Consider the following 6,894-nt stretch of genomic DNA (forward strand, 5'->3'; position numbering starts at 1 on the left):
AAACTGTTAAAAGGCTTGGAGTTTATTGTGATGTCATCGGGAAGCCACTGAAAGATTTAAAGCAGAGAAGATATGAATATAATTTAATTTTATAAAAATGACTTTGGTGGCAATGCAGAGAGTAAATTGGGGACAGCAAGACTGTGGGTAGAAACCAGAAAGGAGGGAGGAAAGAGATGAGGATGGACTTTACTCAGATATTAGAGATGGAGATGGAGAGAAATGACAAAATTTAAGAGATTTTTGGCAATGAGAAACATGAGTACCCAATGATTGATTAGATGATGAGGGGAAGGGTTGGGGAGTCAGGGAGCACTCCCAGGTCTGACTTGGACAGTTTGGTGGAGATTAGTGCCATTTACTGTCAGGGAAGGCTGGAAGGAGAGAAGAGTCAGGATGGGGCTGACGAGTTCACTTTTGCACATTTGAGGTTAAGGTCCCTTTGAGACGTTGAGGGGTAGAGTTTCAGCAGCAATTTGACTTTTCTTCAGGGGCTTCTTGGCTAGAGATGTACATTATGTCATGCTAAAGAATGATATTGACTAGGGAAAGTTTGGAGACCAAAAAGAGTAGCAGACGTGGAACAGAGCCATGAGGAAAATCAATGTTCTAGGATTGGGTAGCAAATACAGTCACCAACGCATCTGAGAAAGAGCACGAACAGAGGTAGGAAGAAATCGAGGAGAGTTTGTTTGGCAGAGATTGTTGTCTGAGCACCAATCTGCTTCCTTTTCTTTCTAGGCTGTTTTTTCCCAGCCTCCCAGGAAGTTCCGTGTTGCTGTGTGATTGAGCTCTAACTAGTAGAATGGGAGAAAAAGTGATGAAGGCCACTTTCAAAGCTGATGCGGAAAGATCTTCCCTAATGATCTCTCTCTTCCTCATCTATGGCTCAGTGTTAACCCCCAGAGGAGGACAGAAACCTTTCTCATCTCCTGTGGGAAAACACTATTGGACTTTACATGAGTGAGAAATAAACTTCTTTTGTGTTAAGCCACCAAAATTTGGGAGCTTATCTACTGCAGCAGAAGCATTATCTTCACTTATACAGTGTGGAATCACAGAAGCTAAGGGAAGAGACTATTGCAAAAAGGAGGGAGTATTCAACAATGTCAAATGAGTGCTGAGAAGTCAAGCAAGTTATGTACTGAAAAGAGTCTCCCAGATTTAGCAACACAGAGGTCCTGAGGCACCTGCGTGTATCAATCTCTGCAACTGAAGACTTTTAGGCTAAACCTAAACATATCTAAGATCTTGACGGCAGTGGTTGTTTTAAGGCTGTTTCCGCGCTCTTAAATCAATTTGACTATCTTGGCAAACTTTGTGTATGAGGTGTTTTCAATGTCACTTTTCAGTCAAATAAGACTTCTGAGATTAGTTATTCAATTGGATTTTGATTTATTGACTTAGTCCTCAGTTTTCGACTGACTGAGTAGATTATTTGATTCTCTTGACTCAATTTGGATGAAGAAACAAAACCTGTCCAAAGTGTCAGAGAAAACTTTGGGATCTATAGTAATCAATCGATCAAGGGCTGTTTGGCCTGGCTAGAAGACCTACACGTACTGTGAATTCTCTGAATTTTCTAAATCAGTGATATAAATTTTACACGCCTTGAACTTCAGCGTGTGTAAAAGCCATAGGGACCTTGTTAAAAATGTAGAGACCTAGAACCTTGTGTCCAAATATTCTAATTCAGTAAATAGGTTTTATGTCCAAGAATTCACATTTTTTTAACAGGCACTTCAGGTGATCCTGATAGGCGTTGTCCTTAGCCCACACTTTGCTAAGCACTGATCTGCGCCTACTGGAATGCTTTAAAATCCCAATTTGTTCTCAAAAGAGGAACTATAACTAAGCCTCAAGAACTTGGCACTGGAAAGAAAATTTGAAAAAAAACCAGAAGAGTATTTCTGTTACAAGAGAATGGAAGGGAGAACTATAAAGGCAATGTCACATTCTTCTTTCCTTTAAATTTACAGGCACTATTTTCTCCATTTTTAGACATTCTCTCCTCATTGTGAAATTTCAAATAAAATGCTAATTCAGTGATGAAATGTTCTCCTTCCAGAGCCCCAGAATACAATTAGCAGGTGATGCAGCAGGCTCCTGTAGTACTTGGTTGCATTATGAACTCATTATGAAAACAAGAATGGTGTTTACTAATCTTCAGATGCACAGAAAGACAGCTGAGGATATTATCGCCCACTGCATTCTGCTAGCGCCTGAAGCCCGTGCCTTAGGCAGCTCACACAATGCCTATTTACCGTTAAAATTTCATGTACTCCCATTAAATCAATTTCTGAAAGAGTTTCTCTATTGGCAGCAATTTCATGTGCAGAGAAGTAAGCAACTGAGCCTTTTAGAAGCTGGTATACGAGAGGTTGATGGGGGCTCCATTTGCCACGCCTGGCCTGATAGTGTGCTGAACTAATCTCAGTAGCTAATCCAATCTGGAAAAGGAGAGGAAGGAAGGGAGGGAGGGAAGAAGGAAAGAAGGAAGGAAGGAAGGGAGGGAGAAAGGAAGGAAGGAAGGAAGAGAGGGAGGGAAGGAGGGAGGAAGGAAAGAAGGAAGGAAGGAAGGGAGCGAGGGAGGGAGGAATAGAGGGAAGGAGGGAGGGAGGAAGGGAGGAAACAAATGGGAAGTTGCAGTTAATCAACTCCAAGTGACCAGAATAACCAGTTTTAGCGATATGAACCTGTGCAATAGCTATAGTCCATTGCACACAGCATTGCTTTATATGGAATATCTATTGACAGCTTGATTAAAAGCTTGAAATGAACAATATGTGCCTCACTGAGTTAAAAGCAAAATTGGTTATGCATATAAACATATGTGGCAATCTCGAAAGCCAGTTTTCATCAAGTGAAGTTACATGCTATCTTCTACATGAGAGCCTCATTCTAACAGAACCTTATTTCCCAGCAAACTCACCTTTGAGGATGGCCCTGCCACTGGTATAACTTAAAGAATAGGATCCTCCCCTGCCCCCCATCCAGGTGTGTATCCACTCAAAGCGCTCGTTCTTCTGCTCTCCATGTATTCTCTCTAGATCTCAGTTTCCTCGTTTGCAAAGATGGGATAGTAATACAACCAATCTCAGTACGTTGTGAGAATTAAATGAGATGATGTATATAAAATGTCTAGAAAAATATCTGGCATTTTGTAAGTCTTATTCAAATGTTGTCCAAGAAAAATACTAGGTACAGGTGTTTCTGCCATACCACTATATGTACTCATTCTTCACTTTTTGCAAAATCACACACTAAACATAAGAGTGTGCATGGGAAAAAATAGAGCTGGGAGCAGATCCCTCAAAACCTATGGCACTTTTACTTAATTACTTAATTAATTTAATTACTGAGATTTATTGGTTTATAGCATTACATAAATTTCACGTGTACATCATTATATTTCAATTTCTGTGTAGAATACATCATGTTCACCACCCAAAGACTAATTACCATCCATCAGCATATATGTGTGCCCTATCCCTCTTTCACTCTCCTGCCTCCCCACTTCCCGTCTGGTAACCACCCATCTAATCTCTGTATCTATGCATTTGTTTGTTCTTGTTGTTGTTTTTATCTTCTACTTATGAGTGAGATCATGCAGTATTGGACTTTTTCCATCTGACTTGTTTCACTTACCATAATACCCTCAAGGTCCATCCGTGTTGTCGCAAATGGCAAGATTGATCTTTTTTGACAGCTGAGTAGTATTTCATTGTGTATATATACCACATCTTCTTTACCCATTCTTCTCTTGATGAGCGCTTAGGTTGTTTCCAAGTCTTGGCTATTGTAAATAATGCTGCAATGAACAGAGGGGTGCATGTATCTTTATGCATTTGTGTTTTCATGTTCTTTGGATAAATACCCAACAGTGGACTAACTGGATCATATGGTAGTTCTATTCTTAAGTTTTTGAGGAATCTCTATACTGTTTTCCATAGTGGCTGCACCAGTTTGCATTGCCACCAGCAGTGTAGGGTTCCCTTCTTTCCACATCCTTTCCAACATTTGTTATTTCTTGTCCTGTTAATTATAGCCATTCTGACAGGCATGAGGTGATATCTTATTGTAGTTTTGATTTGCATTTCCCTAATAATTAGTGATGAACATCTTTTCATGTGCCTGTTGACCATCCATATATATCTTCTTTGGAAAAATGTCCATTTAGCTCTTTTGCCCATTTTTCAATTGGGTTGTTACTTTTTTTGTTGTTGAGATGTAGGAGTTCTTTATATATTTTGGACATTAACCCCTTGTCAGATATATGGTTTGCAAATATCTTCACCCACTTGTTAGGTTGTCTTTTCATTTTGTTGATGGTTTCCTTTGCTGTGCAGAAGGTTTATAGTTTGAGGGCACTAAGAAAAACACTAAGAATCCTAAAGATACTAGCAGAGTTAAATCTCCACTGGCCTTTGTCCTGAAAATGTGAATCAGTCCACCCTTTGATGTCTCAAATGCTAGAACTCAAGTTTCCCCCGGGGAGATGTAGATTTTCAAGAAGAGTCACTTTAATAAAGGACATTTACATCCAAAATAAAAATATGATTCTGAAGTTTGTTCTGTTTTTATTGCTATCATCTTGTATTCACACGTGAAAATGTCTGTCCAGGTTCTTAATCTGCATTTACAGTTTCCCTGGGGAGTTTAGCATAATGGGTAGTAGAGCGTGTCTGAAGGCCACTAAACTAGCCACTTGCTTGCTCAAAAGGAAGACATTTAGAGACTTTTAAGCTTCTTTTTTTTCAAAGCTTTTCAGATATTAAAGTTTTGTTGTATTTAACTGTGAAAAAGTTTACTTTTGATCGCTTCAAACAGTGAACACACTGGGAAAAATTGCATTTGCTCCAACTTGCCTTCTGTGTTATGTTGACCTCATTCCTCTAATTACCAGTTGCATATGAGTTGATTTGCATTGAAAGTACATGTTGTAGCAGACAAGGCTATGGATGTAACAAAAAATTCCAGAGGATTTGAGAATTGTGCTATGATATACAGTGACTCAGAGGTCCAACTCCCCCAGTATTCTTTTCAAAGGTGACTTGAGCCCAATAAGTAAGGTCTAGCAAACGCTGATCTTGTTAGAAGTTTGGAACAGTGTGTGTGGTGCACCCTGGTGGTTAGCAAAACACAGTCAGACTTGACGTATTTGGCTAATAGGTTAACCAGAGAAGGCAGCTCCATTGTTTTAACTCCCTTTACATCTCAGTCAGTAATAAACAAACCAATAGAACTCACTGCTGAGCTTTCTCAGAGGACTCTTCTTTTGTTGTTGGGTTTCTTGCTTCCTTTGGTCATCATTCATTTTTATCTCATTTTCCCTTCAAAATTGGAGTGGAAAATAAGTAAAGATTTCTACTGTCGTTCTAAAAGCAAGAGCTGTCTTCCTGAAAGATTTTAGGTCCTAGATCCTTTGAGGAGAACCAATGGGAATGTGATATTACAACAAGCAGCAGTTCTCAAATGGCTTATGGAGCTTCTTACAGGTAACTGATGCTCCTATAAACTACTTGTCACACCCACTCTTCTTGCTCTTTCTTGGGAAACAATATCACAGGATAAAAGAGAAACCAAGGACTGCTGTGGATAAAGCATCAACTGCTGTGCTAGCACGAGAAAATAAGCCTTATGTTTTGGGCATTTGTTCTACTAGATTTGTGGCTACAGCCTACATGGAGCATAGCCGCACTGAGGATCCCAACGGTAGAAAAACTACAACGCAAAACTTAGCTCGCTCCACTCCATCTCTCCATGGCCCCCGGCTACACAAGTTTCTTTGAAAGGTAAAGTTTTCTGAGGTGCTGCATCCAATCTTTCAATATATGAGCAGTAGTCATACTAACGTGGGAACTAGCTGAGTTATACATAGGCAAAGTCAATGGAATATTACCAGGTTAGTTGTGATCATTAAGAAAAGAGAAGACAACAGATCAGAAGAATGCAGAGCTCAATTCCTTCTCGAATTAGGAGAAATTGAGTGGAGAAAAGGGAAGATCATGCCACTGTAACAGACTTTGAGATGGGTGGCCCTTTGAACATGTTTTGAATCCCCTTATCCTTGCAGCCATTTCCCATGGCCTCCCCAGTTGACAGAATACATCATCAGTACCCATAGTATTTCATTTGCCTTATTTCACAGACACTCCTGTAGACTCAGAACTCCTAATAATATTGTCTAGAGTCTGGCCACGTCTTCCCTGAGACTACATTCTTTCTGAGGTCTGTAATAATTGTCAAACCCAATGGACAAAACAAAATCCTCACCTGGCTGATGTCTCTACATTTGGCCTAATTGTCTGATCCCACACCGTTCTCTCAGAAATAATCTTCTCCCAGTGGTTCTTTTCCTGAGTCTCCGTCTACATCTCTCTCACTCTCACTTTCACTCTGATTGCACGCTGCTTCATTTCTGCCTCTCTCAGCTTGACAGCTCCATTTTCTTATCCACAGACTCTGCAAGGCCTACAGTATTTCTGTTGCCGCTAGCATTAACTTGCTAGTGGCTCTGGCTTGCCATGAGGTCAGAGCTGACCCCCATGTCTACGTGACTATTTGATCCAGTGTGCAATACCATATCATCAGCTATAGTCACTCACCCTATCTCTTAAGGCAAGTATCTGAGATAGAGAATCTGCTTGGTCACAGTCAAGCCAAAAGATGGACTGACTTTGGGCCAGGTAGCCACTTCCCGTCTAATCGGTTGTGGATGTTGGTGGGATGCTATTCCCTCAGTAGGCCCCTTAGGGAGCAGTGGGCAAAGAGCAATTGATTGTAAGTTCATGGCATAAGTGTTTTCACTCTGTTAGTCCCCTGCCTTCTCCCATCAATCCTTTGCTACACTCACAATGGAAGTTTTGCCATTTTTGTCTTACTTTTTCATGC

Source organism: Equus przewalskii, chromosome 20 (assembly GCF_037783145.1).
Source record: "Equus przewalskii isolate Varuska chromosome 20, EquPr2, whole genome shotgun sequence".
In the NCBI taxonomy this organism is placed as follows: domain Eukaryota; kingdom Metazoa; phylum Chordata; class Mammalia; order Perissodactyla; family Equidae; genus Equus; species Equus przewalskii.